Genomic DNA, 25,791 nt, shown 5'->3' with positions numbered 1-25,791 from the left:
CATTATCAGTTCACAAGATTTCCTTTCGGACTAAATATAAGCCCGAATAGTTTTCAACGAATGATGACAATAGCCATGGCAGGTTTGACGCCAGAGTTAGCATTCATTTATATTGATGATATTGTAATAATTGGTTGTTCAGTTAATCATCATCTTTCAAACCTAACTCAAGTTTTTGAACGTTTGAGATACTATAATCTGAAACTTAATGCACAAAAATGTAATTTTTTCAGTACAGAAGTGACATATTTAGGTCATAAGATTACTGATCAAGGTATGTTACCTGATGATTCCAAATTTAAAGCTGTATTGAATTACCCAGTACCAACAAATGCAGACGAAGTTAGAAGATTCGTTGCATTCTGTAATTATTATAGGAAATTTGTGCCAAATTTCGCAACGTTGGCATATCCTTTAAATCAGTTGTTAAAGAAAAACACGACGTTCGTTTGGACTGAGAAATGTCAAATTGCATTTGACAGTTTGAGAAATATTTTAATGTCACCAACATTGTTGCAATATCCCGATTTTTCAAAGGAATTCATACTGACGACAGATGCTTCAGACGTTGGATGTGGAGCAGTTCTGTCTCAACAAACACAAAATGGAAATTTACCAATCGCTTTTGCAAGTAAAGCATTTATTCAAGCAGAGAAAAATAAACCTGTTATTCTGAAAGAATTAACGGCTATTCATTGGGCCATTAATTATTTCAAGCCTTACTTGTATGGAAGAAAATTCACAGTTCGGACAGATCATAGACCTTTGGTTTATCTGTTTGGAATGAAAAATCCTACTTCTAAATTGACCAGAATGCGTCTCGATTTGGAAGAATATGACTTCACAATAGAATACATTCCAGGAAAAGGAAATGTAGGAGCAGACGCGTTGTCAAGAATAATTACAACCTCAGAAGAGTTAAAGGACATAAATATATTAAAAATAAATACGAGATCTATGACTAGACAGACTCAAAATAGTAAAATTAAAAATACTATCATGAATGAACGGGAGTCGACGCCAGAAGAGATTGATCACCTCTCCGCGTACTCGACTAATAACTTCTCTGAAACAAATAAATTACTTAAGTTAGAAACAATTGTAGTCGCAAATGAATTAAAGTTTATAATCAAGAAAAATAGTAAAATTGTTGCACAAGTGCATCAACAGTTAAATAACGGAAGTCAAATTTTAGAATCTGCTCTTCTGAAATTAGAGGATATCATGGTAAAAATGAATCAAGGAAAAATAGCGCTGTCGACTAACGACGAAATATTCAAAATGATTACTGTAGAAAATTTCAAAAATATAGCCAATACACTAGTGTATTCTATACAAATTATAATTTATAAACCACCAATGATGGTTACAAAAAAGGAAGTAATACAGAAAATATTACACGATTATCATTACACACCTACAGGAGGACACGTAGGACTACATAGACTATATCTTCAAATAAGGGAAGTTCACAAATGGAATAATATAAAAAGATCGATTGCAGAATTCATCAAGGCCTGTGAATTATGCAAACGAAACAAACTCATAAAGCATACAAAAGAAAAACAAATAGTAACTACAACTCCATCATTCCCATTTGAAATTATATCAATAGATACAGTTGGTCCGTTACCTAAAAGTAATAATAACAATAGATACGCAGTGACTATTCAATGCGATCTAACAAAATACGTTATACTTATACCAGTACCAACCAAAGAAGCAAATGTTATCGCTAAAGCGTTGGTTAATGATTTCATGCTAACATATGGAACATTTTTAACTTCAAGATCCGATCAAGGAACAGAATATAATAATGAAGTCTTTGATCAGATCTGCAAAATATTACATATCAAACAAAAATTTAGTACAGCTTATCATCCTCAGACAATCGGAGCGCTCGAGAGAAACCACAGATGTTTAAATGAATACCTGAGATCTTTCGTTAACGAGCATCAATCTGATTGGGATGAATGGTTGAAATTTTACGCTTTTAACTACAATACTACTCCACACACAGATCATGGATTTTCTCCACATGAACTTGTTTTTGGAGTTAAAGCTAAATTACCACAAGAAATTTTCAAACAAGGAATAGAACCAGTTTACAACTTTGAACAATATAGTAAAGAATTAAAATATAAAATTCAAAAATCGAACGAAATTGCAAAAAATAAATTGATTGAACAGAAAGTAAAACGAACAATTTCAACAGAAATAGGTACAAACCCGATCCAATTAAAAATAAATGATACGGTTTATCTGAAAATTGAAAACAGAAGAAAACTGGATCCATTTTATGAAGGTCCATATATAGTAGAAGAACTTTTAGATCCAAATTGCAAAATAAAAAACATTAATTCAAACCATTCAATACTAGTTCACAAAAACCGTTTGATAAAAACATAAATTTCATATTACATTTCAAATCACATGTATTCAAATATTTCCAAGATATTATATACTCAGATAGCATATATAAATCAAAATCATTTTCATGTATTTTAATTCAAATAAGTAATCAAACGATGTCAAAAGCACAGTATTAATGATCATTCAATGTAATAAAATTCAAATACCGTTTATAAGAGAAAACATAGCACATCCTATTTTTCAATTTACTCCAAAGTGTTGACAACAATAAATGATTTCATTTCAATTTCACCATTTATGTTCCTCTTGGAGGGATGGTATGGTATATCCCAGATTATGAATTTTTTGAATTTTATGAATTTCCCACAACTTCAAGATAACTTTCCCAAGACCAAAAATTAATAACGAAATCCACCTTTTTCCCATATGTTTCCAAGAAACCTTTTTCCCATATGCTTTCAAGAAAAGCCAAAGCAAAGTATTGCTTTATTTCCCACTCACAAACCATAATTTCCAAACCACTCATGATTCCCACAAGTCCCAAAACGATTAACAAATCCTTTAATTTTCTCACCAGTCTAAAGTACATGTCCAGCAGTTATTCTGGGTCACGTTCCTTCCCAGCCAATAAATTATTTCCAACCTCACAAGTTGCAAAACTAAGCTAATGCACTTGAGTTGCATAATGCCTTACTGCCACAGTGAGAGTATCCAATGTCACAATCCCATGTCTTGTCCAGACCTATCCCAAGCCCAATGCGATGTGCGCATATGGCTGCAAAATAAACAAACAAACTCACAGGCTATCTGCGCCTGCCGCGCACGCCTGTGTTTGTATGTTATGTATTCAAATTACCAATCGTAGCGGCGTCATCAAGCTAGCCCACGATTGGATGACAAGTAAATGAGGTAGCTATGTTTTTCTCCCACTAGTTCGTAGTACTAGAATTAAGCAGCGTAAACTTAGCTGTAAGAACCAACCTGTAAACCTAAAAAAGAAAATAAAGATTATTCAATGTTTTAACGTCAAAGTGATTTAACTTATTATATATAAATACGATTGCACTACTCCAGATGTGGTAGTAACAGTTTGCATTTTGTGAAGATGAATAAAGCGAAAATGGAATACACCAAGCCCAAAAGCTGTAAACCCTTTCTGATCATCGGTGCTCATCAAGCTTACGCAAATTAAACGAAAACGTTATTGCAAAACTAAAAATATTGAACAGTCAAGCTCATTTTAATACGTCTTTATCAATTTGTGATTCGTGTAGTTATTGGAGAAAAACACGTTTTTCGCTCTAACTTTTTTGCTTCTCATTGAGGAGGACTGGCAACATGGCCAATAAAACAAACGAACATTGAATCGGTCCGTAAATTTCTAATAAAATTCACGTGTATTTTCGCACTAGAGGTCATGAAAGGTTGTAAATTTTCAAGTATATCGGGTGTCGCGTGTGTAAGATACAAATTAGTTAGAGTGGAGTGAAAATTAGAAGATCAAAAATGGAAGTGATTATGCAGTGTAAATTGGCACAGAAGATATAGTTCGTCATTCGTGTACGTTTTGATTTTTACCAAGTGAACGGTAGTGTTAGTGAAAAGAGAGTGGAAACCGTAAAGAAGGAATGAGGTTCAACACGTCCTCTCCACTGACATCGATTGGGTTTGTGTGTTTTTTTTTTTTATCTTCCGCTGAGCTTTGCGCGCAGCGAAGTGCAAAGCTTTCTTGCATTTGTGGTTCCTGCAGCCTGCTGCTGGCTCGCAAAATGCAACTGGAGAGACAGGAAACAGAAGCTAAGTATTGGTTTTGGTGATATTTCACGTCGTGCTTGAAACGGGATCAGAGTGAAATTGTGACTACCTATGTTAACGCACACAGCTTTTCTTCCATTCGATTTGAACGGCATGTGAGTGAGAGAGAATTTGTTTTTTTTCTGCCTTTTGTGCTGCTTACGACCGCAGAGGCACCTTCGAAGATGCCGATTTTCTGATTCTTTCTCTCTCGATCACTTGCTGTGTGTGTCGGGTAGCGCGTTCTTGTGTTCATGATTTTTTTTTTACGTTGCATCAACTTGCAAGTTGTAGTAGGCTGACATGAGAATGTGTGTTCAGCAAATAGACCATCGCGCGGTGACGTCGCGCACTTGCGTTTGACAGCTATTGGTGGCTTTGTTTGCCTTCGGGTGATGCAGTTTGGTTCTAAATTATAGCAGATCATTTCAGTTGTGACCAGTGATGCCACATATATAGATTTGTATGCTTTTATACAGATTTCTTGCGTATTTTTCATACAGATATCTGCATGCAGATTGCAGATTTTCTGGAAATAATACAGATTTTTTTGGTTTTCATGGGGTAGTAAATTGAACTTCTTGATGTGGTTGAAAAGCGGAGATTGGCTCGGATGCGGTTCAGCGTGTCGTAGGTTTTACTATATTCATATGCTACTATAAATCTTTGAACACGCTAACTTTCACAAGATCGAATTGATAGTTTTACAATAGAGTTTGATCATCTATCATTCACACGCGACAAATATCTAAGTGCTTCGTCTGTCATGAAGAGTTCTGATCGGTTACGGTCATTTAACCATATTTAACCCTATTATTTTTATGATTTTCCTAGCTTTTGGACAAATGTTGATACACTTGAATTTTTTTTTTATTCAATAATTTTTAAATCTTGTTGGATGCAATTTTTTGTTTTTGAATTTTAAGGGCTTTGGATGCATGTAAATTTGCCAGTTTTTGAATTCATTAGGATACTTAGCTCATTCCAAATTATATTACAAGAGAAAAACGCGTTGTAGATCTTATATCCTCTAAAATTGCGGTCGGCTTACAGTTTCCGAATAAAGTTTAACGTCTTACGAAATAAAGCTACTCATTGATTCGTGAATGGGTAAATTAAGGTGTTCATGAGCAGAAACGCGTAGAGTCGTACGATACGTAAGGTAACCGAAATTTCTTAACCTCCACGATTCGCTTGTATCCCGTCACTGCAAATATGATGAGGTTTCAAACATGTTGGCACCTGGCGCGCTTTCGTGAGTTCATATATCGAAGATCGCACCACTAACCTCGGGAAAGTGCGTGCACGTCGGGTTCAAAATTGGAAGGGTCGGTCAGTTCCTCTATTAGTACAAAGCTCGTTATTCCCGTCGTACTCCTAAAATCAATGAAACAAAACGTCTTAGATACATAGAAGATAGGTTCGCGAAAAATATCTTAGTGGACGAGGGCCCATAAATACCGCCAAGAGTTTTATCGTATGTAGAGAAGAAACGCGACAAACAACTAACACAAAATTCCTATACCCGTGGTGCTTGTGGAGTGTGCAGGAGTATATCCGGCCTCTAGTAACAACAAGTATCGAACTAACACCCCTTTCCTTCCTTCCTTCGATCTACGTTCTGGACCGGCAGGCGTCGGTACTGATCAGCATGCAGGGGTTATTGGAGATGCACATCGAAAAGCTAAATCCCAAGCAGGAATCACTAAATTCGATTTACAACTCCAATCGATCCTGATCAGTAACGAAGTGGCAACCGGTGGTGATCAATCAAGCTCAAGCTCAAGCTCAAGCTTGTGATTCGTGTAGTTATTGGAATGATAGTCAAGCAACCATTCATCCCTTCGTTGTTTACTATTCAGAATCTGGAACACTTAAGAATATCAGCTTCATCATAATATCGGAAGTACTCCATCATGATACTGTTGCGGTTCAGGTGTTCATTGCCAAATTAATGAGTTTTTTGAAAACAACAATAGACTTGAAAAAAGCGATATTAATGTCTGATGGAGCTGCCTCACAATATAAAAATAGAGAAAACTTTGCAAGTCTTTGCAAGTTCGAAACAAAATATATCGTCGATGCAGAGGGGCATTTTTTTGCGACCTCTCATGTTGAAGGCCCATGCGATGCAATTGGTGGCATATTCAAACGAATGGCAGGAAATGCAAGTTTAGCTAAAGAACATGAACATCCCATTACAAGTGCAAAAGAATTGTATGATTGGTCTAATCAGAAAAATAATAAAAATTCATCAACCATGTCATTTAGTTGGGTATCATATGAAGAATATGAACAAGGAGTAACAGAATGGAGCAATATTTTCAAAAAATCTATAATAATAGCTGCAACACAAAAGTATTACTCTTTTGTTCCGATTTCAGAAAATAAGATACAAACGAAGCTGTTTTCAAAAGATGACGAATCATTTACTTATGATGTATATAAAATATAAGGCGAAACTAGTTCTGTAAAGTATCTATGTCATAATAAAATATGTTCCTGAGATAATAAAACTCGAAAATAAATATTTGATTCTTATATATATTTATATCACTTAAAACATTTAACTCTTTTCTTGAGAACCGTTCGCCCAATCGTTTTGTTGTCAAAGAATGAATTGTATATTTTTAATCAAGCATTCCAATGAATGCATGGTTTTTGCTGGAGAATCATGGACAATTTAAGAAACACGTGTATTTTCCTAAATAATTATAATTTTTCGAGCTTAAATTAGAAATAACACGAAAACCAATGCCTTTAGAATGTTTACCACCAAGCGCTTTTTGATTCGAAATGACTCCCTGCATCTTTTAATATCATCAGAATACAAATATTTTGAAAAACATTGAAATTAGAATTTTCATAAAAAAATTAATCTACCATGAAAAATATTTTTTCTAACTCACTTTTCTCAAAGATGGCTGGACCAATTTTCATAAAATTAATTGCAAATATTATTTGCGCCATAGGTTGCTATTGAATTTCATTGTAATCGGATTTTTAGTTTAGAGGTTATGTATCAAAATGTAAAAATCACGAAACATCAATATCTCAGAAACCACTTAGCCGATTTCAATAAAACTGGTTTCAAATGATCGGGCTGTCTCCAGAACCCTTAACTTTCAAATTTTGTTATGATTGAATATATGATTCAAAAGTTATGTGAAGAAAAGTTAACCTGAGGATGTTCAAACTCACTCATTTTTCTCAGAGATGGCTGAACCGATTTTCACAAAATTAGTGTCAAATGAAAGGTCTAGCTGCCCCATAGGTTGCTATTGAATTTCATTGCAATCGGATTGTAACTTTGTCCGTTGTTCATAAAAATGTGAAATCACATAATGAAAGTAAACATATTGACTTTCTCCTAACGATCACTGGCTAATTAAAAGGTAGAAAAGTGATCCAAATGGCCGAATGTCATATACTACTCGACTCAATTCGACGAATCGAGCATTTTCTGCATGTATGCATGTATAGGTGTATATGTTTGTGTGTGGGTGTGTGGGTGTGTAGGTGTGTATGTGCACCTTTTTTCGCACTCACTTTTCTCAGAAATGGTCTGACCGATTCTTTCTATCTTGGTGTCAAATGAAGGTTCCATTTTCCGTTTAGGTTGCTATTGAATTTCATTGTAATCAAACTTTTAGTTTCGGCGCTGCATCAGAATGCAAAAATCGCTCTTATATCTCAGAAGCTATGAACATAGTTGAATCCAAATAAATGGGCTTTCAAACCCTTAAACAATGAATTTCATAATGTTTAAACATGTGGTTTGAAAGTTATAGAAAGAAATGTAACCCGCAGCCTGTTTAAAACTATAGCTGCAATCAAAATATGTGGCCTCAAATCATTTAAATTTGATATTATACTATTTCAATGTTTGCGGCCTTGCTCGGGATTGAAGTTGAAATTAAAAGTCATTTCTATCATTTCACTTTTTGCCTTTCTCCTATTGCCTAAAAAGGTATAGCAATCACTGCAAAAACTAAAAGTATAAAAGTGCTCAAGAGGGCCGAATGTCGTATTTCACTCTACTCAGTTCGACGAGCTGAGCATTTTCTGTATATGTGTGTGTGTATGTCTGTGTGTGTAACGCTCTCCCAATCTCACTCGATTTTCTCAGCGATGGCTGGACCGATTTCAATGGAATTAATTGTAAATGAAAGGTCTAGTTGCCCTATGAGACCCTGTTGAATTTCATTGTAATATGATTTCTAGTTTAGAGGTTATGTATCAAAATGTAAAAACCACGAAACATCAATATCTCAGAAACTACACAACCGATTTGAACAAAATTGGTTCCAAATAAACGGGCTACCTAAACGAGCCCTTAACTTTTGAATTTTATTAAGATTGAACTTATGGTTCAGAAGTTATGGAAAGAAACGTGTTCTGGAGACTATTTAATCTCACTCATGTTTCTCAGAGATGGCTGGACCGATTATCCTAAAATCAGTGTCATATGGAAGGTCATGTTGCCCATTAAGACCCTGTTGATTTATTTTGCAAACAGATTACTCCTGGACTTTTTTTCAAAAGTTGTGTATTAACGTCAAGTTTCTTTAAAAAAAATTAAAAATAAATTCAACTCTTTTTGCCTTTCTCCTAGAAAGGTATAGCAATCACTGGAAAAACCAAAGGTATAAAAGTGGTCCCAATGGCCGAATGTCATATATCACTCGACCCCTTTTGACGAACTGAGCATTTTCTGTATGTATGTATGTATGTGTGTATGTGTGTGTGTGTGTATGTGCAACTTTTTTTTCTCACTCACTTTTCTCAAAGATGGCTGGACCGATTTTCATAAAATTAATTGCAAATATTATTTGCGCCATAGGTTGCTATTGAATTTCATTGTAATCGGATTTTTAGTTTAGAGGTTATGTATCAAAATGTAAAAATCACGAAACATCAATATCTCAGAAACCACTTAACCGATTTCAATAAAACTGGTTTCAAATGATCGGGCTGTCTCCAGAACCCTTAACTTTCAAATTTTGTTGTGATTGAATATATGATTCAAAAGTTATGTGAAGAAAAGTTAACCTGAGGATGTTCAAACTCACTCATTTTTCTCAGAGATGGCTGAACCGATTTTCACAAAATTAGTGTCAAATGAAAGGTCTAGCTGCCCCATAGGTTGCTATTGAATTTCATTGCAATCGGATTGTAACTTTGTCCGTTGTTCATAAAAATGTGAAATCACATAATGAAAGTAAACATATTGACTTTCTCCTAACGATCACTGGCTAATTAAAAGGTAGAAAAGTGATCCAAATGGCCGAATGTCATATACTACTCGACTCAATTCGACGAATCGAGCATTTTCTGGATGTATGCATGTATAGGTGTATATGTTTGTGTGTGGGTGTGTGGGTGTGTAGGTGTGTATGTGCACCTTTTTTTCGCACTCACTTTTCTCAGAAATGGTCTGACCGATTCTTTCTATCTTGGTGTCAAATGAAGGTTCCATTTTCCGTTTAGGTTGCTATTGAATTTCATTGTAATCAAACTTTTAGTTTCGGCGCTGCATCAGAATGCAAAAATCGCTCTTATATCTCAGAAGCTATGAACATAGTTGAATCCAAATAAATGGGCTTTCAAACCCTTAAACAATGAATTTCATAATGTTTAAACATGTGGTTTGAAAGTTATAGAAAGAAACGTAACCCGCAGCCTGTTTAAAACTATAGCTATAATCAAAATATGTGGCCTCAAATCATTTAAATTTGATATTATACTATTTCAATGTTTGCGGCCTTGCTCGGGATTGAAGTTGAAATTAAAAGTCATTTCTATCATTTCACTTTTTGCCTTTCTTCTATTGCCTAAAAAGGTATAGCAATCACTGCAAAAACTAAAGGTATAAAAGTTCTCAAGAGGGCCGAATATCGTATATCACTCTACTCAGTTCGACGAGCTGAGCATTTTCTGTATATGTGTGTGTGTATGTCTGTGTGTGTAACGCTCTCTCAATCTCACTCGATTTTCTCAGAGATGGCTAGACCGATTTCAATGGAATTAATTGTAAATGAAAGGTCTAGTTGCCCTATGAGACCCTGTTGAATTTCATTGTAATATGATTTCTAGTTTAGAGGTTATGTATCAAAATGTAAAAACCACGAAACATCAATATCTCAGAAACTACACAACCGATTTGAACAAAATTGGTTCCAAATAAACGGGCTACCTAAACAAGCCCTCAACTTTTGAATTTTATTAAGATTGAACTTGTGGTTCAGAAGTTATGGAAAGAAACGTGTTCTGGAGACTATTTAATCTCACTCATGTTTCTCAGAGATGGCTGGACCGATTATCCTAAAATCAGTGTCATATGGAAGGTCATGTTGCCCATTAAGACCCTGTTGATTTATTTTTTGCCTGTTATGTTTAAAAAAGTGAAATCCAGCTATGAAAAGAAACATATTCTGAAGACTACTTGGACTCACTCACTTTTCTCAGAGATGGTTAACCCGATTTCCACAGAATTAGTATCAAATGAAAGGTCTAGCTACCTCATAACACTCTATTGAATTTTGCTGTAATCGGACTGTAACTTCGTCTGTAATGTATCGAAATGTGAAAATCACTAAACTTCATTATCTCAGAAACTACACAACCGATTTGAACAATATTGATATCAGATGAACGGGCTAGTTGAGGGTTAACTGATGAATTATGATTGAACACGTGGTTTCAAAGTTTGGCTGCCCTATACGTTCCCTTTTCATTTGATTGTAATCAAACTTAAGCAACCGTTATGTTTTAATTTGTAAAACAACGAAAGTCTATTATCTCAAGTATTACACGACTTATTTGAACATAACTAGTGTCATACAAACGAGTCATCTCTCAAACTTACAAATCAAAAACTTCATAACAATATGATATGCTGTTCAAAAATTTTGGAAAGAAAAGAAATTCAAAGACTATTCAACACTATACCTGCTTTGATCAATATATATATGGCCTCAACATGATTTAAATATGGTATCGTACTATTTGAACGTTCTCGGTATCACTCGTGATGAAATTGTTCGAAATTAAGAGTCATTTCTTTTATTTCGCTATTTCTTAAGCATAACATTACGTCAAATTTCATATTTTATACTTCAATTACAACATCAATATTTTAGAACCCAAAGAGTGAATATACCTTTATTAGATTTAAGCATTAATGTAAATCTATTCTTACAAATAATAAGTTTGAATGAGAAAGGCTGAGTCTGACCGCTAGGTGGATAATTTTAGGTTTTTTAAATTGAAATTTAATGTTTATTTTTAATTTTTTTTGGTCAAAAATATTTTTTTTGTACAGTGTATATTTTTTTATGGTGCATTTTTAATGCCCTACAACTCATTCTCAGACAGTTTTTCTATACAACCAATGGTTTCTGGGCTACAATGCTTCGAATAAAACCTATGCCAAAAGGCATACGCCCTTTTAGAATGTAACTTATGGGTGTAAAAAATCTCTCCACCTGTGAAAAATGCTCAGTTTGCTAAGCCAAATACGTGTGCAAAGTTTCATTCAAATCAAAAATGGTCGATTAACTTTTCGCGTATTTCCAAGCGATTTGAAATGATTTTGCTCGATGGCGACATCCGGTGCCTGGAATACAGCCGAAAATGACCAAGTAACACCTAATATGGGTGTTTCTTTATTCAGAATGACACTCAGGGGTCAGAAATTGTCCCCAAATCACATTTATACATATTCAAGATGGCGATTTACGGTTTCGAAAAAACCGCCGAAAAAGACTGGGTATTATCTAATATAAATATTTTCGTAAACGAGATGATGTATACCCGATCAGAAAGACAAAACAAGAGACATGTTACAGAGGCTGTTAGTTTGTTATGTGAAAAACCTTTCCGGTTGTGTTTTAATTTTGATCCCGTTAGGTGTTAAAATAACAGAAATCATAACAAAAAATGTTCTACTAATATCCAACCCAGGGTTCATATGCTAGTAATGGACCCCTTAGTAGATGTATTGCATAATTTAGATGTAAACGGCTCGAATTCTTTCAATTTTTGGAGCAGTATTCTTATATTTGGTTAAAATACGAAGTCTTTTACCTAATCTAATGAAAAATTCTCTGGTCAAGTTCCATTTTTTTTTGCCAAATATCAATAACTATTACCGATCCTAATGTGCGCATAATGGACCCTTTTTCCTATTATGGACCCGGGTTCACTATGCGTATAATGGACCCGGGTCCATAATACGCAAATTATAATATTTGGTCATGAAATGTTGTTTTCTTTCATTAGTACCAAGGTTTCATCCGAAATATAAGGGAATAAGAAAATGGTTTTGGAGGCCAAAATTATTTGATTCATAGACAACGGTTTTGTTTGTTTGAATTTTAAACAGCATTGAGGCGCGCCTCCCAGCTCTTTACAAGCCACGATGCTGATTCAACGAGCCTGTCGTCGTATGTTGAAATCCCGGCTCGGTTTAGCCTGTTAGTGTCAGTAAAAATGTTACGCTAACCCCGCAATTGTTGTGTACACTAACAGTTGGCCGTGAAGCTTGTGTATACTAAACAGAAGATCGAGTTCCGATAGCGGAATGTATCCCCCAAGGCTTCAGTTTAGTTGGAGGACTCTTCCTTGCTTTTCCAGTCCATGTTTCAAGGTTATCCTTTACGGTTGAACGTGGGAGCTCATGCAGCCTATATGCCTCTTTAATCGGAACGTGATTCTGGATCGCTAAAATTCACTGTTGGTCATCTAGTTTCGTGTAATTACACTCACACTTATTGGTTTTCCCCATTTTGCTCACGAATATTCACTTCAACGCACACGCGAACGACAGATTTTGTTTAAAAATGAACAGAAATGAAGGGTTGTCAAATACGCAACATAGTAACCTGAATTATGCCTTTGATGGACCCTCAGTGAATAAGTGTTATTTAATTTTTTTCTTCGTTCTCAAGGTTTTCAAAGTAAAATTTAGTCTTAGTGCTTGGTAATAACATGTTTAAGATCATATTTGTAACACACAATGCGCTTGGAAAACAATAGGATATAATTTGTCTCTTCTTACAAAATGGCTTACAAACCGCTGTGTTATGTTGTGCTGAATGAAAATTAGTTTTTTCCCTATTTTCTTCCTGAAATTTTGAAAATACATATCATCCTTATCTATAGCATGCTGTAGTTTTTCGTGAAATATATTAATAATGACATAAATATGATAATGACAAGGAATAAATGCAAAAATATACCAGAGGGGTCCACTATACGCATACGGTCCCCATATCAAACTTTGTTACTAACGTATCAGCTTTCTAACAAAATGAGATAGAACATAGAACAGTACAATAACAACCATTGTTATAAACAACAGGTTTTGCTAGAGACGAAAAAATTATTGGATTTGTTTCAGAACAACTCCATTTCATGATTTGTTATTATAACTCCTTCAGATTCAACTTTGTTATCCAAAGCAAATGGGAAAATATTATATCGTATCAAAATATGTTATTTGTATCTCCCGTTGATAGGATTTTGTATTTTTTTAGTTATGCTCTTCTGATCGGGTAGAAGCCAAGCACTGACCCTGGACACTGCACAGTGGTTTGAAATAGCAATACCGCGAACTTAATTCTATAGTGCCTAAGTGCTTTACTTTAGAACTATAGTGTCTTCGAAGCAATTGTTTGTATTGAAATTGCCCACATGATGGTGCTATGCAATAATAGCCATAGCCTACTATGCAAAAAATAAAATCTCTAACTTTCTTGTTTCTGCATGAAACTAAAAGTTGTTTTCAGCAAAATTGTAGATAATTTCATTACAAACAACTTTGCCAACAAGACTTTTGCTCTATATACTGTAGATTTTGAAATAACTTAAGTTTCGTATGACTATGTCCGTAAAATCTGTTTTTTGCTTCTAACTTTTTGGTTTGATTTTTTTCATAAACACACTGTTCTAGAGAATTTTAGGCCTTATCATGCCTAAAAATTTCATGAAGACACTATGCTAAAATTCCTATTGGTTCAAAAGATAAAAGCAATATTAACAATAATTTACCCTATTTTGAACTGTGGATTAGAGAAAAAGGGGGACGCCCGGAAGTACAGACTCACCGTCATTTTGAAGCTTCAGGTTAGTACTACAAAATGGTGGAAGAGTTACTCGTCCGACTCGTCATAATTTTGAGAAAGAGCGTTAAACATTTCCGTAGTTTTGCGTACTTTTTCTTCAGTGGAACGAGATATCTTCATAGTAATACGGTTTTAGACATTGTGTGTATGTATATACGATTGCGTGATTTCCGAAATCAGATTGAAGCTAGAAAAACAGCTGAAAATGATCGAATACCACTCAATTTGGATATTTTCAGAATAGAGGTGATGTACAGAAGCCAAAATACGAGGATGTTGTCATTCCAATAAAACCAATCAATTCGAACGATTTGCCATTTGACATTGATCATATCCTATGGCCGATTCGTCGCACAGTGGGGCGGCTTCATACAATGGCTGGCCAAGCAAAAAAAAAGTGTCGATAGACGCGACAAAAACTTGGTATTGACATAATTTTGGGACGCTGAACACGAATCTGGCATCCATTTTTTGTTTGGGGCCATCCATAAAGCACGAAATTCAATTTTTGATGTTTTTTGAGACTTGTTCCAGAATTTTGAGACTTGTAAATTCCAGAATCCGCGTAAAAAACCGCGTAAATTCCGGAATCCGCGTAAAAAAAAACGCGTAAATTCCGGAATCCGCGTAAAAAACCGCGTAAATTCCGGAATCCGCTTAAAAAAAGCCGCGTAAAAAGCTACACAACTACACTAAGGATAGTTTTAAATAGTCTTTGAATTTCTTTTCTTTCCATAACTTTTGGACCACATATCAAGTTGTTATGAAGTTAGTTATTTGTAAGTTTGAGAGATAACTCGTTCGTATGACACTAGTTATGTTAAATAAGTCGTGTAATCTTTGAGATAATAGACTTTCGTTGTTTTAACAGTTTAATACATAACGGTTGCTTAAGTTCGATTATAATCAAATGAAAAGGAAACGTATAGGGCAGCCAAACTTTGAAACCAAGTGCTCAATCATAATTCATCAGTTAACCTTTAGCTAGTCCGTTCATCTGATCTCAATATTGTTCAAATCGGTTGTGTAAGATAATGAAGTTTCGTGATTTTCACATTTCGATACATTACAGACGAAGCTACAGTCCGATTACAGCAAAATTCAATCGGGTGTTATGAGGCAGCTAGATCATTCATTTGTCACTAATTTTGTGGAAATCGGTTAAACCATCTCTGAGGAAAGAGAGTGAGTAGTCTTCGGAATATGTTTCTTTTCATAGCTGGATTTCACATTTTTAAACATAACAGGCAAAGTAATAATCTGTTTGCAAAAAAAATCGATAGGGTCTTATGGGGCAACAAGCTCTTCCATATGACACTGATTTTGTGAAAATCGGCAACGTTTCTTTCCATAACTTCTGAACCACAAGTTCAATCTTCATAAAATTCAAAAGTTAAGGGTTTTATAGGTAGTCCGTTCTTTTGAAATTAATTTTGTTCAAATCGGTTGTATAGTTTCTGAGATATTGATGTTTCTTGATTTTTACATTTTGATACATAACCTCTAACGGTCCAGCCATCTCTGAGAAAATCGAGTAAGATTGGGAGAGCGTTACACACACACACTCACACACATACACACACATACAGAAAATGCTCAGCTCGTCGAACTGAGTCGAGTGATATACGATATTTGGCCCTTTGGAGCACTTTTATACCTTTGGTTTTTTCAGTGATTGCTATACCTTTCTAGGAGAAAGGCAAAACTAGTTTACGTCTAGGGTTATAAGTTGACTACATTTACATAAAAAATAACTTCATGACAAAATTAATTTTTATGAGAAATTTGTTTTCTGACTTTCCTTATAAATTTATTTTAATTTTAACTTTTGAACTATATTCTTAATCAATATAAAATTCATTAGTTAACCGCTTACTAGCCCGTTTATTTGATACCAGAATTTTTCAAATCGGTTGTGTAGTTTCTGAGGTCTGAAGTTTTGTGATTTTCACATTTTGATACATTACAGACAAAGTTACAGTCCGATTACAATGAAATTCCATTGGGTGTTATGAGGCAGCTAGACCTTCCATTTGACACTAAATTGGTAAAAATCGGTTCAGCCATCTTTGAGAAAAGTGAGTGAGTTAAAGTAGTCTTCGGAATATGTTTCTTTTCATAGCTAGATTCCACATTTTTAAACATAACAGGCAAAGTAATAATCGGATTGCAAAAAAATCAATAGGGTCTTATGGGGCAACAAGACCTTCCATATAACACTAATTTTGTTGAAATCGGTCCAGCCATCTCTGAGAAACATGAGTGAGATTAAACAGTCTCCAGAACACGTTTCTTCAAATAACTTTTGAACTACATGTCCAATTTCTATGAAATTCAAAAGATAAGGGTTTTATAGGTGGCCCATTCATTTAAAATAAATTTTGTTCAAATCGGTTCAGCAGTTTCCGAGTTCATAAGGATTCGTAATTTTTACATTTTGATACATAACCTCTAAAAAAAAAATCCGATTACAATGAAATTCAATGGGGTCTTATGGGGCAACTAGACCTTTCATTTGCAATTAGTTTCATGAAAATCAGTCCAGTCATCTCTGAGAAAATCGAGTGAGATTGGGAGAGCGTTACACACACACATACAGAAAATGCTCAGCTCGTCGAACTGAGTCGAGTATTATATGACATTCGGCCCTTTTGAGCACTTTTATACCTTTAGTTTTTGTAGTGATTGCTATACCTTTCTAGGAGAAAGCCAAAACATCTATATACATTATTGTCAAACTCTTCGAGAATGGAAATACCTTCAAAAGAAAATCTGGTTTCAAACGAAAACACATTTTGCAAGAGAGCAAAGTTCGAGCGAAATTGAGGGCGGAAACGCCTAGTCGGTCGGCGAAATCATATCGTAAGCTGGGAAATAAATATCAGATGGATCCAAAAACAGTGAATCAGTACCTGCATGAAATGGGTTTAAAACTTAGAATATAAGTACCATTAAAATGACAAAGTAGTGTTTTGGCCAGATCTGCATTGTCACACTATGCTAATGCAACTTTAGCGGATTTGCGGCTAGGCAATATCGGGTTTATTCCGAAAGAATATAATCCTCAAAATGTACAACAGCTGGGTCTAATGAAACTTTCTGAGCAAATTTGAATCGAATGGTTGACCATAAAGGTTACAGAGCAAAAAAACGGCCATTGTTTGATAGAAAAATCAAGAAGGAGCTCAAAACAATTGAAACATCCGAAATTCATGAAGCCATAGAGCAACTACCCCAGAGGATCAGGAAATCACTGCGATGTGCAGCTGAATTTTTCCTATGAGGTTTGTTATTGAGTTACATTACTTGAATAAACAAACAAGTATAGAAAAATAAGTTGCGCAAGATTTTAATTTGGAATTGAAAGTTTGTTCGGATTTTTTTTCCTCATACGTTATTTGAACAAAAAAGAAGTTTTAGTGAGAAAGGCAGGGTCTGACCGCTAGGTTAATTAATTTGGGTTTTCTAGAGATGTTGAAAAGCCCTGAAAATTGACAATTTCCAAAGGAAAAATGCATTTTTTTCGTCATGTTACCTCTTTGCCATATATTGTGACCATGCGTTTTGAAGTACTCTTAGTGTAGAATAATAGCACAAATTGTTAGAAAAACCTAAATTAATCCACCTAGCGGTCAGACTCAGCCTTTCTCATTCAAACTTATTATTTATAAAAATAGATTTACATGAATGCTTAAATCTAATAAAGGTATATTCACTCTTTGGGTTCTAAAATATTAATGTTGTAATTGAAGTATAAAATATGAAATTTGACGTAATGTTAGTGTTTAAGAAATAGCGAAATAAAAGAAATGACTCTTAATTTCGAACAATTTAATCACGATCGATACCGGGAACGTTCAGACAGTACGATACCACATTTAAATTATGTTGAAGCCTCATATGTCGATCGAAGCAGGTATAGTTTTGAATAGTCTTTGAATTTCTTTTCTTTCCAAAACTTTTGAACAGCATATCAAATTGTTATGAAGTTGTTATTTGTAAGTTTGAGGACTGACTCATTTGTATGACACTAGTTATGTTCAAATAAGTCGTGCAATTCTTGAGATAATAGACTTTCGTTGTTTTACAAATTAAAACATAACGGTTGCTTAGGTTTGATTACAATCAAATGAGAAGGTAACGTATAGGGCAGCCAAACTTTGAAACCACGTGTTCAATCATAATTCATCAGTTAACCCTTAACTAGCCCGCTCATCTGATATCAATATTGTTCAAATCGGTTGTGTAGTTTCTAAGATAATGAAGTTTCGTGATTTTCACATTTCGATACATTACAGACGAAGTTACAGTCCGATTGCAGCAAAAATCAATAGGGTGTTATGAGGCAGTTAAACCTTTCATTTTAAACTAATTCTGTGGAAATCGGGTCAGCCATCTCTGAGAAAAGTGAGTGAGTCCAAGTAGTCTTCGAAATATGTTTCTTTTCATAGCTGGACTTCACGTTTTTAAACATTACAGGCAAAGTAATAATCCGATTGCAAAATAAAACAAAAGGGTCTTATGGGGCAACAAGACCTTCCATTTTACCATTGATTTTATGAAAATCGGTCCAGCCATCTCTGAGAAACATGAGTGAGATTGAATAGTCTCCAGAACACGTTTCTCTCCATAACTACTGAACCACATGTTCAATCTCCATAAAATGCAAAAGTTAAGGGTTGTTTAGGTAGCCCGCCCATTTGAAACTAATTTTGTACAAATCGGTTGTATAGTTTCTGAGATATTGATGTTTCGTGATTTAACATTTTGATACATAACCTCTAAACTAGAAATCAAATCACAATAACATTCAATAGGGTCTTATAGGGCAACTAGACCTTTTATTTGCAATTAATTTCATTGAAATCGGTTCAGCCATCTCTGAGAAAATCGAGTGAGATTGGGAGAGCGTTACACTCACACACACATGCAGAAAATTCTCAGTTCGTCGAACTGAATCGAGTGATTAACGACATTCGGCCCTTTTGAGCACTTTTATACCTTTAGTTTTTGCAGTGATTGCTATACCTTTCTAGGAGAAAGGCAAAAAGTGAAATGATAGCAATGACTTTTAATTTCAACTTCAATCCCGATAAAGGCCGCAAACATTTAAATAGTACAATATCGAATTTAAGGGGGGACCCTACTCTAGAAGGTCGAAAGGTCATGAATTTTCATATTTTTTTTTTTTTTTGGCTGTCTAGAGTAAAGTGAAGTGTTTGGCTATTTTGGCCATTGATTAATAAATTTGAAGATGTGTTTTCCATGTCGTGAATGTAAATATAGTGAGTATTACACTGTTGGCAGCTGGAAACGTGGATGGTCTCTCTAAATCGGTACCTAACTGGTGGTAAGTTTTTTCTCAGCTTCTAGTATCCGATCCGATCGGGCTGAAACTTTTTTTTCAGTATATAGAAACATATTATCTATCTTGTTACGTAGCCGTTTTTGAAAATTCCAAAAATTGCCAAAATGGCGGCCATTTTAGTAAAAAAATTGTTTTTTTTCCATGAAAAATCACTATTTAAAAAATCATAAAACATTGAAAAACTCAGATATCAAAAAACGGCTACGTAACAAGTTAGATAATCCATTTTAACATGTTAAAAAAAAATTCAGCAAAATCGGTTCAGTAGATACTGAGAAAAATTTACCACCAGTTAAAAAAACATGGTTTCGAGAAAAACACTGCCAATAGCGTAATACTCACTATATTTGCACCCACGGTACACAAAATACATCTTCAAATATACCTTAATCCATAGCCGAAATGCCCGAACACCTCACCTTTCTCTAATCATCCGAAAAAAATATCACGAAAATTCCTTATTTTTCAACTTTCCAGAGTAGGGAGGGGGGACCCTACTGATGATGTTGAGGCCACATATTTTGATCGTAGCTATAGTCTCAAACAGTCTGCGGGTTACGATTCTATCTATTTATAACTTTCAAACCACATGCTTAAACTTTATGAAAATCATTGTTTAAAGGTTTGAAAGCCCATTAATTTGAACACAACTATGTTTATAGCTTCTGAGATATAAGAGCGTTTTTCACATTCTGACGCAGCGCCAAAACTAAAAGTTTGATTACAATGAAATTCAATAGCAACCTTAGCGGCAAATAGACCCTTAATTTGACACCAAGATAGAAAGAATCGGTCAGACCATCTCTGAGAACAGTGAGTGCGAAAAAAGGTGCACATACACACCTACACACCCACACACAAACATATACACCTATACATCCATATATGCAGAAAATGCTCGATTCGTCGAACGGATTCGAGTAGTTTATGACATTCGGCCATTTGGATCACTTTTCTACCTTTTAATTAGCCAGTGATCGTTAGGAGAAAGTCAATATGTTTACTTTCATTAAATGATTTCATATTTTTATGAACAACGGACAAAGTTACAATCCGATTGCAATTAAATTCAATAGCAACCTATGGGGCAACTAGACCTTTCATTTGACACTAATTTTGTGAAAATCGGTTCAGCCATCTCTGAGAAAAATGAGTGAGTTTAAACAACCTCAGGATAACTTTTCTTTACATAACTTTTGAACCATAAGTTCAATCATAACGAAATTTAAATATTAAGGGTTCTGGAGACAGCCCGATCATTTGAAACCAGTTTTATTGAAATCGGTTGTGTGGTTTCTGAGATATTGATGTTTCGTGATTTTTACATTTTGATACATAACCTCTAAACTAAAAATCATATTACAATGAAATTCAATAACAATCTATGGCGCAATTAGACCTTTCACTTGCAATTACTTTTATTAAAATCGGTGCAGCCATCTCTGAGAAAAGTGAGTGAGAAAAAAAAGTTGCACATACACACACACACACACACATACACACATACATACATACATACAGAAAATGCTCAGTTCGTCGAAAGGGGTCGAGTGGTATATGACATTCGGCCATTGGGACCACTTTTATACCTTTGGTTTTTCCAGTGATTGCTATACCTTTCTAGGAGAAAGGCAAAAATCATCAACTCTAGCAGGAGTTATTGCACTTTTTATTACTTGGACGTTTGTGAACATATCATTTTGAAGGGTCGTTTTACCCCACTTAACCTCAATGAAAAAAATTGAAATTTCGCAAAATTGCCTACCTTGAATAAACAACCAAACGCTGAAAATTTCAGTCCAATCGGAGAACAACAAAACAACATGCGGTTGCACCTCTCGTTAACTGGCTTTTAACTATCCCATCTCCACAATTTCCAAACACTGTGTCGAAGAAATGAATTTCAGTTTATCTCAAAGAATTGTAAACCATTAATACTCGTATAATATTTGAACAACCGACTGCGAAACAAAAGATTAAATGAGATGTACCACACATTGTTCCTTCCATTAAATTCTTTTTATTCCGTTATACTAAGATCAAATTATCATCACTAACATAGCAATAATGCGAAATATTCAAGGATTGCCATCTTCGTTTAAAATACAAAATAAAAGATACTAGTTAATGCTATTATTAGTGTTTAGTTTTTTGTTGCATGAAGTCATTCGGCCATGCGATATATTTGGTATCACGATTACAAGCACTCTGGTGTGATAAACAATCAATTATCACTCGCGCACTTATCATATAAACGGTTCTTAGCATTTTTATTTCGCATTTGGACAGACAGTTGAAACTTTATACTCTTATTTACCGGTAAATACATACAGCAAACTTGCCTGCACTGTAACAACGCAAAACGCGTCGTATCTGTTTGTTTCCATTCGAATGGTCAAAGTGAGTACACTGTTGTGTTATAGTTCCTTCTTCCAGAGATCAGTATAACAAACAATGCATACATCAAAGCAACTGGCAGTCAAGTTCAAATGTTCATAATTTGAAAAGATTAATGTTCATTTACGACACATGCAAGTAAACAAGTAGACAGCGTACCAACTTGCAAGAATTGTTTTCTTATTGCTTGTATATTATTTTCGACAATAGTTTATTTCTATTAAATTTTGTTTCCACACTACCAAATACAAGTGTCTGTTTGTTATGAGGTTAGCTGACAAACCCGCTCAAATAACCAGGTTGGGAATATCGGCAACCACTTCAAATAGCGCAATCGTAACTTAAATCGGTACACATAAAACATTTACTGCAACTGCTGTTGGTTGTACTGACGAAACGTCTAAAGCTACCAATTACCAATAGGTTACTAGATTCATTCGTCTTCATATTTTGATGTTTTAGCAAACTGTGCATTCGGCTGCACTTCGTACCCAAAACACGAGCATGCGCCTTCAAAAATGCTTAGTTCGTTTATTTTAGAGGAAATCATTGGGTCTCCCTCAGTACAAAAGTACAATGGATTGAAATATGGAAAGATACACATTATAACAATCTGTTTCCTTTTTAGAAGAGTTAATAAAGTTGAGAGGTAAAATTTCGAGATAATCCTTTTAGGGTGAATGGCGCAATCATCAGAACTGTTTAAATAATATTCCCATTGAGCAATCCCAATTAAAATGTGACAATTTTACTATCTTCGTCCAATTGTAACTGGAGCAGTTCATATTTCCTTTTGTTTTTTTTTTAAGGGGGTTTGTTAGTAGCTTACACGCCAATTTTTATTACCCTAGTAAGTAATTAGTAAGATATGAGTAAGATATCACTCATTTTTGTTGAAAGTGGAGGTACCCTAATCTGAGTACTTTTACGGTTACTCACTTTTAAGTAAAGCTTCCATACGTCAAAAACTGAGTAATACCTACTCTACTTTTGCAAGCCAGAAATTCACGAAAATGAGTAGAAGTTACCCAGTTGGAGTAAAATGATAAAATTTGATGTTTGTGTTTTTTTGTAAATTCATTGAATGCGGCACATGGGGAAAGCGGTGAATTCATACCACTGGATAATTCTACCAATAAAAGCTGATTTTTATATTTCCAAATTCTTTACGTTTGGCTGAAACTATTGTGGAATATTGTTATATATTGTTTATATTGTCGCCCAAGTAGAAAGTCGAATTTTTCGACTAGCGACATTCAAATTTTCTCTTATACCGTACATTATACTTAACGTCGGATGTAATGTGCTGCTTAGAGTTACATACGGACCAGCCACCAAAGCAGCAGACGTCAGCACCTTAACCGGCGTCGCATCGACCACGCCACCGGAGTAAAATGCTGACTCCAACGACACGCGCAGGGACTTCGACCACATCAATCACCATACGGACGGAAGTGCAGCGGTAGCAGTTTTAGTTATTAAGTATTGGAAACAGGCTCGTGGGGAGCCAGTTGAAGTTAGTAGTTAGAAGTGTAAACATCTAGAGTGAATAAAGTGAAGAAAATAAGACCTTAGAGTTTTTTAAAACTCCCATCACGGCCATCGACTCGTAATTGGCGCAGCCGTCGGCTTCCAGTCTAAGTGAATTGAACAACAGTGCTTGTGAGATCAGTGAGATATCACATAGTGTGATCCGGCAATCCCGTTACTACAAGATAGGACAGGAACCATCTCCACCCGAGAAGTCAAAGGGAGGACGATTTGAGGTCACCGCCGCATTTCACCACGCTGGAAGTTCGGACCTACAACCCGGGAGAAGATAGCATCCACGCTGTACGCCCAGGAAAAATCGTAAGTACTCTTTTTCTTGCTTCTCTGCTTACACTTGATCCGCACATCGCGAGCGCACTACCAGATAGACGCTGCGATCGCTTTTAAAAGAAGGCATAAGCAAATAAATTGTGCTTACGTCCCCAACGAGCACTACAAGATAGACTCGGCGGGTAGGAAATCGTAACAACTAAATTGAACGTTGCTTACGTCCTTAGAAGAGCACTACAAGATAGACTCTTTTAAGTAGTCAAAGCGCACTACAAGATAGACGCCTTGAAAACAAAATCACAGAATTTCAAAACATTTTAATTAGACTATTGCAAAAGGTGGATGCCGAAAGTCTCAAAAAATTACAATAGTTCAGCTTTGAAAAGAGCACAGAAACTATTTAATCAAACCAAAGTGTCAGACTCTGAGGAGAGTTGTGACACAGATTCATCAGAGGAATATTCGCATATTCCATTAAAATCCAACGTTCCTCTTTTGGACAAATTATTTATCAGTAACGACGAAGATAATAATCAATTAAAAATGGAACAACTCAACACCCAACTGCAACAAGTTTTGACAAATATTCAAAATATTGCAGACCGACAAAACAACCAAGATCAACAATTCCATGAGCTAAGCCAAAAAGTAGACGCTGTTACAGCGCAATCAGCAAACATAAATCCCGCTCCACCAAGAGCACCAGTAAATAATGTTGAAAACCTATTCAGAATACCTGATCCCATTAAATCGCTACCGACATACGATGGAAATAGAAGACAGCTTTCAGCGTGGCTGTCAACAGCGAGAAATACATTAGAGGCATTTAATCCCATAAAACTGAAAATAAATCAATCGATAAAACTACTGCTATCAACGAAAAATTCAAAAACGCAACGAATTCACCCGTCGAGAAAATGGACGTAGACCCATCAATTCGCAGTAGATTAACATTGAACAGGAAAAATATTAACAATAATGAGATTCAATCAGACTCAGAGAGCGAAAGACCTCAGTCCGATTGCGAAGAAGATGAAGTAGCAATAAATTTTTGCTTAATAGAGATGCAAGGAAGGGAAACTTAAATTATTTACCCTACTTGAATTTCATTACTGAAAATAATTTATCGATAAAACTTTTATTGGACACAGGAGCCAATAAAAATATTATCAGACCAGGAGTTTTACCCGACATAATTGAAGTCAAAAATGCTTCTGTTAAAAATATAACAGGTAACCATCAAGTACACCGTAAAGGACAATTAGAATTTTCAGACGCAAATATCCCTCCACAAATGTTTTACGAGTTGAAATTTCACAACTATTTTGATGGAATATTGGGTTCAGAATTTTTTGCTCGAAATGGAGCAAAAATTGATTTCGCTAAAGAAAACTTGATAATTAACAAAGCAACTATTCCGTTTCAAAAATACTTCATCAGAGATAAAATATTCAACCATACGTTGGAAATAGAAACAACAAAAGATGGGGATTGGTTCGTTCCAACATTTCAAAAATTAACCAATAATATGGTTATTGAACCTGGCCTTTACAAATCTTCCGGTAAAACCTCAACAATACGCATATTAAGCACATCAAAGGAACGTCCTAAACTGTGCCAGACAGTCGACATTAAAATAAATAACTTTGAGTTGCTCACCCCAATACCGATAAAAACGACAGAAAGATTAAATAAAAGTGACATAGAAAAACTCATTAGAACTGATCACTTAACACAAATTGAAAAACAAAACCTTCTTGATGTTATCCTCCGCAATCAAGCCGTTTTGCTGAAAACTGATGAAAAGTTATCAGCAACAACTGCAATCAAACATAAAATTGTTACAAAAGATGAGGAACCGACCTATACGAAAAGCTACAGGTACCCTCATCACTTCAAAAAGGACATAGA

General features: G+C 35.1%; 1 long non-coding RNA gene across 4 annotated transcripts; it reads right to left on the bottom strand.

Moving 5' to 3' along the window:
• Positions 1-4,639: 4,639 nt before the first annotated feature.
• LOC129729892 (uncharacterized) lies at positions 4,640-22,495 on the bottom strand. 4 transcript variants are annotated; one of them, XR_008728754.1, is made up of 3 exons: positions 21,980-22,495; positions 21,428-21,623; positions 4,640-5,544 (listed from the first exon to the last, which is right to left on the bottom strand). It is a non-coding gene; the product is annotated as an uncharacterized LOC129729892 (long non-coding RNA). The 4 variants fall into 4 exon arrangements; XR_008728756.1 differs by having other exon boundaries at positions 21,428-21,545; positions 21,980-22,494; XR_008728753.1 differs by having other exon boundaries at positions 21,994-22,494.
• Positions 22,496-25,791: the final 3,296 nt, after the last annotated feature.

This window comes from Wyeomyia smithii, chromosome 1 (assembly GCF_029784165.1).
Source record: "Wyeomyia smithii strain HCP4-BCI-WySm-NY-G18 chromosome 1, ASM2978416v1, whole genome shotgun sequence".
Classification (NCBI taxonomy): Eukaryota; Metazoa; Arthropoda; class Insecta; order Diptera; family Culicidae; genus Wyeomyia; species Wyeomyia smithii.
The sequence above is the reverse complement of the archived record's forward strand: the minus strand, read 5'-3'. Positions and strand labels throughout refer to the sequence as shown.